Source organism: Mesocricetus auratus, unplaced genomic scaffold (genome assembly GCF_017639785.1).
Source record: "Mesocricetus auratus isolate SY011 unplaced genomic scaffold, BCM_Maur_2.0 Super-Scaffold_100013, whole genome shotgun sequence".
NCBI classification, from domain to species: Eukaryota; Metazoa; Chordata; class Mammalia; order Rodentia; family Cricetidae; genus Mesocricetus; species Mesocricetus auratus.
Genome location: NW_024429196.1, coordinates 7,470,472 through 7,479,781, shown reverse-complemented (window position 1 = coordinate 7,479,781; position 9,310 = coordinate 7,470,472). Strand labels below are relative to the sequence as shown.

Below are 9,310 nucleotides of genomic sequence, written 5' to 3'. Positions count from 1 at the left end.
GTTAGTTTAATAATCTAAAAGATACTGAGCTAGTCCTCTATAAAGGTGGACTTGTGTGTGTCTGCTAGACCTATGGGAAAAGGAGACAGAAACAGCTTCTTAACTCTGAATTACTTTGGAAGAATAAGTCTTTTTTGCTTCACACTCAATCAGAGGCATTGAGTGGAGATGTAGAAGATATAAACTAAAAATGGTTTGAGGCCTTTGATGTAGTTGAAAAGCATTTGCCTAGCAGGCAAAACTGGCCCCAAGTCTTTCTCTGTCACATGAGCATACACGCACACACACACACACACACACACACACACACACACACATATTGAAAATCTGAGTTACAAAAAATCCAGGGAGCAAGTAGGCCCTGAAATGAGTGGTCTGGATCCCAACAGTCATATACAAGGTAGGAGGCAAGACGGCCATTGTCAGCCTGCTTTCCTATGTCCATGTGACTTGGACTCACCAAGTCTTCCCAGTGTCTCTGCCCAGCCAACATTTCAGGTCAGGATTCTCCCTCAACACACATTAAGGGCTGCAACCTTAGCTAGTGTTGCCTGAAGCCACCAAACACTACGGTTAAAGTTGGTCAAAGTCCAGAAAAGAAAATGCCTAGTCCAAGTTCTCAGAGCTGTAAGTCCCTGGTTTCTAAGTCCTGGGATTTAGGCCCTAGCTCTTATGGCTTGGAGCTGTAGGTCAGGTCTGCCAGTCCAGCGCTTTGGCCTCAGACACTCAAGGGCTAGAGACTTCCAGCACCGAGAAACTTCTCTACTCCTACTCATGATTTCCATCTGGGTAGAACAGAAGGACCCCAGCCAGCTGATTGGTGACAGCAGAGTCTGAGACACTGAGTCAGCTGTCACCAGGCAACGTCTCATACACAGCGTAGGAATCTGCCTGGAGGATTCCCAACTGATGGGTGACAGTTACCAGATGGCTGTAGTGGGTCAGTGGTCCCAACAAGACCACCCCTCACTCCAGTGAAGGCTGGAAAGATGGAAAGAGGTAACATGGCTCCAATCTTTGACCAGAAAAGGGTCTCTACTCTCAGCTATGTGGCTCAGTGTTAAGAGCACTGTCTACAATCCAAGAGGACCTGGGTTTGATTCCCAGCATCCACGTGACCACTCATATCTGTCTTTAAGTCCAGTTCCAGGGCATTCAACACCCTCATCTAACCTCCAGGAGCACTGCATGCACAGGCAGACATACAAATGAAACACCCATACATGTAAATGATTATAGCAAAAATAAAAGAAAGAATTGGAGAAGCTGGGAGGAGATAGCTCAGCAGTTAAGGGCACATACAGCTCTTCCAGAGGACCCAAGTCTGGTTTCTAACATTCACACTAGGCAACTCATGACAACTGTAACTCCAGCTTCAGGGCGACCTGATACCTTCTTCTGACCTCTTTGATTACCTGCGCTCGGCATGTGCTCACACACACACACACACACACACACACACACACACACACACACACACACACAAATTAGAAATAAAATATATCTTTACATTTTTTTCTTTTGGTTTTGTAGTTCATGCTGGACTTGATTTTAACAGCTCTCTCACCACACCTTCCCAAGGAGTATGCCACCATATGTTGCACTTTTCTTTTCTTTTCTTGTTTTTTGAGACAGAGTTTCTCTGTGTAACAGCCTTAGCTGTCCTAGAACTCACTCTGTAGACCAGACTGGCCTCAACTCATAGAGTTCTGCCTGCCTCAGCCCCCAGTGCTGGGATTAAAGGTGTGTGCCACCAATGCCTGGCTTTTGCAATTTTCTTTAAAGGAGAAATCTTTTAGAGTTAGGTACTGGTGTCAGAGATTTGCTTTTCCTGTGGCTGTGTTTGTTGTTGTTGTTTGTTTGTCTGTTTTTTTTCTTCAGATATCATTTGATCATACAAAAGCCAAAGATCCAACTCTTGTGGTCAGCCACAGTCGCAGGCATGTTTTCAGGGAGCAGCAAGCACTCCAGCTTCACACGAGGCCTGGCACAAAGCTCCAACCCATAGCCTGGGCTATTCTTTGTCCTGGTGACTATCAGAGCATGTACTGAGTGGCATGCTCTTGTGTGATGTTGGCAAACTTCTGTAAAAGGCAGCTGTTAATTTTACTAGCACAATTTAGTGTTACACATACTCAGGATCCAAACCTCAAAATACAAAACCACTTTTTAGCTGATCTATACAACACAAACACAACATGGGTGAGTTTGTTCGATAGGCCATGTTTTCCAACCCCTGCTCAATTTTTTTTTCACAGTGAAAGGATCCCAGAGTGATGACTTTTCTATGGGTCAGGTACCTGTAGATCCATGACAAAGCCACCCCACCCCTCCCCATCAGGCAGGTTCAGAGTCTTCTTGCAAGGCTCTTACTTGTTTCTTTTCGTTCTCTTCCTTACCTCTCTTGCCTTTTCTCCTTAATGTTTCAAACTCGTGTTCACCTCCACAGACTTCTTCCCTTTGCCCCATCTTCCTGGAATTCAGCTGAGTTAACTTCCTGGATACTAGCCGGTTTGGGAGAAGTTTGTCTTTCCTTTTGTGCTCTAAAGTCCTCTGAACAGTGCTGTCTCTCTTATCAGTGAACTCCAGACTCATTACAAAAGCCTTTTTGCAATTCTCCCACTCTTCTGAGGGCATCCCACTATGTCCTTTTGAGTCTGAAGTGCTAAACTGGGGGCTCCAAGGCAGAAGGTATACAGGAATATTGGTGTTAGGTCCATGGCCAAGTGAAATGTCTGGGAAGATTTGATCTGGGGAATGCCCTGGGAAACGTAGAGAGACTTTCCAAGCCATGAGGGTTCTCATGATAACAGAATAAGGCCATAGAGTTCTGGGAATGAGAGTAATGCAAGGATTTTGTCAAGCCCACTGCTTGATACTTTTGTCTTCCCCACTGTGGGCCCCAAGTCACCAATGACTCTACCATCCACTGCATAGTTCAAGCCACAGTCCTGGCTGCAATATGGAGCCTTTTTTCATTACCCATAAGAGATAAGGTCTGCAAAGTTGCCATGAACACCAAATTAGTGAATATGACACACTTAATCCTGGGGGGATACCCAGGGTTAAATTCCTGTGAGCAAATAGTCACTTTTTTTTTTATCAAACTATCTTTATGTGACTTTGCTGTGTGGAGCGCTCCCTTCTGTTTAAGACAGCTTACCTAATGGACAGTGTTGGTCCTTTAACTTCAGACTCTGCACAAGGCTGGGGGAAGCTTACCTGACACAAGACATGCTTATTAAGAGTCCTGCAGTACTTACACCTCTGTGTCTGGAGAAGGCGTTTGCAACAGCAACCCATGGGGTGATGGGAGGGGTGAGGAAGGGGCATAACAGTTGCTTAGGGAGGGAAGAAAAGCCGTTGCTACATAGCCTGCAAAAGCTTGAGAGTTGAGTCAGAGGGCAGGCCTCCACTTTCCTGCCTCCTCTGGCAGTATGTCCATCAAAGAAGACAATTGTCACTGCGCTGTCTTCTGAGTGACCATGAAAGTACATGAACATTGGCTTTTGACTTACAGATAAGTATCAGTGCTTTCTGAATTTGCCAAGCCAGATCTGCCAGTAACGAAGACTGTCTGTGTATGTATCCCTATGCCAATCAGCGGCCCATTCCGGCATCACTGCAGTGACATCTGAGTCTTTTCATGTCCAGCTCTCATGTCCATGCACATGGTAGAACACTTTGAAGTGTGTTTGAAGTACATCTGTATACATCCAGGTCCTCTTTTGGACCTGGGTCACTCTAAAATTATGGGCAATTTGCCTTCTTGCTCCTATTAAGCAGCCATCTATTGCCAGGTTAGAGTAAACAAGGTGATTAAAGCTACAACTGATTTCCACCTCTCTAGGAAGAGTTAGTGATGGAGTACGTGTTCTCTGGAGAGCAGAGCTGACATGCATTTTCAGGCAGCAACTCCGTCTACATTCCTCTTCTGCCTCCTTGTCTGCCAATACCATCTCAGCATTTGCTGAGCATGGCATGACTCTACTGCTGGGGTGATGAGCTGCCTTGGCTATTGCAGTTGTCCTTTCCCTTCACAAATTGTCCTTGGACATAGACCTCTGCCAAACAGAGACCTCTGCAGAAACAGAGCACACTTACTTATTTTGTCAAGATCTCATAGAGTCCAGGCTAGCTCTAAACTCATGAGGTTACTATGTAGCTGAAGCTGGTCTGACCTTGAAATCCTGACCCTCCTATCTCTCCCTTCCAAGTTCTGGGATTATAAGTATGTTCCATTGTGCCTGTTGCAAAGTGCTTTATAGCCAAATGGTGCTGCGTCCTCTTCCATTCACTGCCTCCGTGGGAGGAGTAGGATACCTACCTGCCTTGACCTTTCTCTGATGTACATTTCAACATGAACATGAGCAAAGTAAATATCACACTCTGCCTCGGAGCCTGAAAACAAGACCTGGGGTGAGAGGAGGGTAGAGGACTGGGGAGATGTATGGATGCAGTTCCGTACCTGGACTACACAAACTGCCTCTTACTCTCAGTTCTGCTCCAGAAGTTCAGGCTGACCAAGTACAAGGTTGCAGCACTACATGGTACCCCATTCCTCCCGCTCCTCTTTCCTACATGTCCATCACTGTGCACTATCATCCCTGCAGAAGCCAGGGTCCTGCCTGGGTCCCCCATTGTCACGTGTCTCAATCAAGTGACCAAAGCCAAGAGTGAGTGGTTTTCCTGCTCTAGGGTGACCAGTTTAGTGGCCCACAAGGTGCTTGACTTTTCTTCCTTTACTGTCCCAGCAGGCCATAGGCCTACTCCAATACAAGTCAGCTACAAGGGATGTCCCAGGGCTCAGTAGTGCCTTGCTTCAGCTGCTCTCTTGGTAAATTAGAGGAAAGAGCCTACTGGACACTGTGAGTTGTTAAAATGTTGGTGACCCAATCAGGCTTCCACGTTCCCTGGGGCTCCTTCATGTGTTTTCCTGGAAAGAGCAGCCTTTCCCTGAAACAATAAAAGGATAATTTACTTTCTGAGCTTAGCGCCACACACCCCCCCTCATCTTTACTTTTTCTTGATGCTATCCATTTCCAGAACTCCAAGAGCCTCTTTCCTTGATAGTTTATATTTCCTTGGCTGACTGCCTCTTTCTTACTTGTTGTTTTCTTTCTTTTGATGATTGACTTAGCGCCATTCTGGGGTCTGTAACTAAATCAAGCCAGCCTCTGCCACTGCTGTAATTCTAAACTTACCACAAACACAAATGCATGGTGTCAACGTAAACACAAATGCACGATGTCGCCAGTTAGACTGCATGATGTCAGAGCCCAATTACACACGAGGTTTTGATTAAGTCCGCCCCTTGTCCTTGTCACCTGCGTGTACAGGTGTGTGTTGGAAGCATAAGAGAGGCTGTAGAATGCTGTTCCTTTCCAGCTGAGAGTGTCCCTGTGGACGGGCCCTGCCCTCTCCGATTTTGTCGAGTCCTCTCACTTATGTGGGTGTGCTCCCTTCTCTATGAAATGAAGATAACATTGCCTTACAGTAAGAAGCCTGCGGTGTCTGAGGGAAACTGAAAGTTGACACTTATGAAGTCTCCAACATGGATTCTGCACTTGGAAAGGTTCACAATGGCTCTGCGGGGGTCAGGCTCCAATGCTGAGAGGTGCTTGGAAGACCAGTGAGGAGGAAGCTCAGCTGAAAGAACAGGAGGGCCTCTGTCTTGCCCAGAGTTCCTGCTTTGGGGGTTGGTACAGCCAGCCTGAGAGAAGTCATTTGCATGAAACCCAGTTTAGGTCAGGCCATTGAATCACGGGTTCCAAGCTGGAAGAAACATCAGGAGGCGGTGAGCAGTGATGCAGCTTTTCCATTCCACAGAAGAGACAGAAGATATGTCTGGCTTGGAGCTATCCTAAAGACAATGGAATGTTATCCAGGAGCGTCAAGAATGATGTGAGTGGATCCAGTCTTCTCTCCAGGGAGCTCAGCAAAGGGAGGACGAGATGAGGGAAGCAGATGGGTCCATAGTGTGAGACCCAGACTCCTGCTTCCTGGGATCCATGGGACTAGGTTTCTTGCTTGCTTGCTTCCCTCTCTTTTTTTCTCTTTCTTTCTTTTTTAATTTTAGTTTTTCAATACAGGGTTTCTCTGTGTAGCCCTGGCCGTCCTAGAACTCACAGAGATCCGCCTGCCTCTGCCACCTGAGTGCTGGGATTAAAGGTGTGTGCCACCACGCCCCTGCAGTTTCTTCCTTGTGACGTGTTTTCTATTCCTGTCTGTCTGATGTCGTGGTGCTTACAATGTACCATAAGAATGAGCTTGACTTGGGAAAGGCAGTGAGGCATACCATGTTGAGTTCAGGGCTGGATGCCATTAGGCCCAGCTATTGTCTCCTCAGCTGCTCCCCAATGACTGCATGAGTTTGCAAAGGATTAGGGGTAAGTGTTGGGCAGTTACTGCCTTTTAGAAAGGCTCTGAAGCTGTATGGCATTTCCTGAGCTCCCTGCAGCACTGCATCCCTGCCTGTCCAGATGGACATACATGATGAAAAGAAGAAAACACCGGATGTGAGGAAGGTGAGGACCTGAGTGACCAGTACACAGAGTCACTCGTGTACACACAGTGGACTCACTCGGCATAAAGGTAGGAATGGGGAGGGCTGAAAGGAGGGAGAGAGTCGAGACGGTGACAGGAAGACCCACAGGTGGCAGAGATGGGACTGCAGAGTGGTGCTCAACAACACCAAGCATGAAGGAGTGGGTCTGAGGAGAACTTCAGGGCTCCAGAAAAGGGACACCACGGGGCACCCTGCTCAGTCTCCTAGGTGGGCTGGGTGGGATTTAGGAAGGAGACTGAGGTTTGTGGGTGGTATGGGGGAAAGTCTTTCTAAGGCATTTTATGAGGGTACCCATGCCATTCCTGAAATGCCACCTTCATGACCTAGTACTCTCTCAGAAGCCCTATCTTGGATGAGAATTGAATATGCAATTTTTGGGAGGACCCAAAAAAGAAAAAAAAAGAAGGAAAGAAGAAAGGAAGGAAGGAAAAGAAAAGAAGAGAAGAGAAAAGAAAAGAAAAGAAAAAAAGAAAAGAGCTGGTTACCTTTTCCCCTCTTATCCCAACCCCCGCAGTGGAGCCTGATGGGGTCAGGTGCTAAGAGCTTGTCCACTCATCCTACACTGTAACCTCTCTGCACCAGCTGGAAACAAGGATGCCAGCTGGGCTCTGAGGAAGAACTGGTTTGTCTTTCCTGCTCTGCTGGCCCAAACATCATCCCTCTGTTTAGATGCTAACTCAGCCCAAGGTACTCCTCATCTCAAAGTCTCAGAAAAGCGAGCTGTAGGTAGCTGCCCACTCCCCAGAGGACAGACGGCAGCTTAAGATTGCTCCTCTCAGGCATGTCCCTTTCACCTTAGACACGAGTGCTGCCTCTGCCAGTACTGGCCTATCCTGGACAGTCTTGCTCCTCCCAGCCGTGAAGGACAGGAAGAAACTGAGGAGGCTGGCTGGTGCCAGATAAATCCTGAAGTCTCCAGGGAGAAAGAGAAGTGTGGCAAGTGAGGCTTCTGCAGATGTAGACAATCTCTCCTCATGCACAGGGAGCTATAAGTGTGGCCATGCCTACCGGGGAGCCACTGCACCTTGACTTGCTTGCTGGCCACTCAGCCAAGATTCTGGAGTCAGTATAAGACTGCATCTTTCCCTGAGGCCCAAGCCCGTGGGGCAGTTCATCAGAAGAGTCCATGGGGGCGCGTCAAGTTCTCAGGATCAGAAACTGCATTAGAGACTTGGACCACTTGGTAGGCTGGCAAATTGAGCCACTGCTTTCCCTGGCACATTTAGGGTCTCCGTTCCTTTTTAGCAGCCAGAATAACCCTGTGGAACGTTGGCTCCGTTGTAGCCAGAGGCCTGGGGCGGGCTCAGAAGGGTCAACCCCCTTCTAACATGATGCCAGGCAAGGACAGACTCCCTGTATTGCAGCGTCCTCTGAGAATACTGGGAAAAAGTGGGGAGGATGTGGAGAAAAGAACTCTTGTACTCTGCCGATGGGTAAAATGGTACAGCTGCTGTGAAAGACGGCATGGCAGACCCTCAAGAAACTGGATGTAGAGGCACCAGGACCCAGCTGTCGCACGGCTGGGTATACGTGCTAAAGAACTCAAGCAGGCACTAGGGAGAGACGTGCAGCCCTCAGAGCAGTATTTACAATAAGCCATGCAGAGGTCTGGTGAAGGGTGACCAGATAAGCAATGTGGTGTGTCCACACAGTGGACTCTGCCTTACGAAGAAAGGAAATTCTGGCAAGTGTTTCAGCCTGTGGGAAACAAGCCAGTAACAAAAAGATAAATACCATATGACTCCTCCTTACATGAGATGGTCACACAGTCTGTCTTCTATGCAGAAAGTGGTCCCTGCTGCTGGAAGCTGGGGTGTTTAAAGGAGATAGAAATTGAGTTTGGGAAGACACAAAAGCCCTAAAGAGCCTATGTGGTGAGTTGTACCTCTCCCACCCTTACACTCAGGAGCCTGAGGCAGAATTGCCGTGAGTTCAAAGTCAGCCCAAGCTACAACATAAAGACCTGTCTCAAAAATAAATAAACAGATGAAACACTGGTGATGGATGATGGTGATGGTTACTGGAGGATATGAATAAGCTTAAAGCTACTCAGCTATATTCTATATGGTTACAATGGTGCATCTTGCTATATGCATTTTACTATGATAAAAACATACCAAAGGAAGAGAAGACTGGGAAGATCCTTATAATCATTTAGCTTAGAAGAAGACACATGAAAACAGGAGTTTGGAAAGTACAAAGAATTACCTGTTGACAGCTGTTCAGTAAAAAGTACTAACAACGTATAGGTGACATCTGCTCATATAATCTAAATAGTGTACAGTCCATCTTGCTGGAATTTGTTACCTGGTGGAGGAAATTTAATGGCAATGTGCTACTTATGGAAAAACAGTACATTTTCCTTCATTTTTTTGACATTCCGCTGTTAAAAGTTTTAAAAAATCTGTGTGCGCTAATCTACTGCTAGGCTAGCTTACCTGTTTATTATTGTTCACTTAGAAAAATAAATAAATTCTCATGTACCACAAGCTGGTCTCAAGTACACTAGAGGATGACTTTGAACTCCTGATCCACCTGTCTTCACCTTCACCTGCTTCTACTGTTGTCATTAAAACAGCAAGACAAGGCAGACTGGTGGTCCGTGCCAGTAAATTCCAGCATGTATGAGGTGAAGGCAAGAAGATCGGTAAATCAAGGTCATTCTTGACTCCATAGTGAATTTGATGCAAGCGTAGGCTACACGAGATTCTGCCTTAAGAGGATGGAGGAGCAAGTTAGCAT

The 9,310-nt window shown here is 46.8% G+C and overlaps 1 long non-coding RNA gene across 3 annotated transcripts in view; it reads left to right on the top strand.

The window, feature by feature from the left end:
• The first annotated feature begins 5,440 nt into the window (after window positions 1–5,440).
• Window positions 5,441–9,310, top strand: part of LOC106022227 — a 37,487-nt gene continuing 33,617 nt past the window's right edge. The window contains exon 1 of one of the 3 annotated variants that reach the window (XR_005880668.1): window positions 5,441–5,904. This is a non-coding gene — a long non-coding RNA (uncharacterized LOC106022227). The other 2 variants (XR_001197254.3, XR_005880667.1) reach the window with 2 other exon arrangements.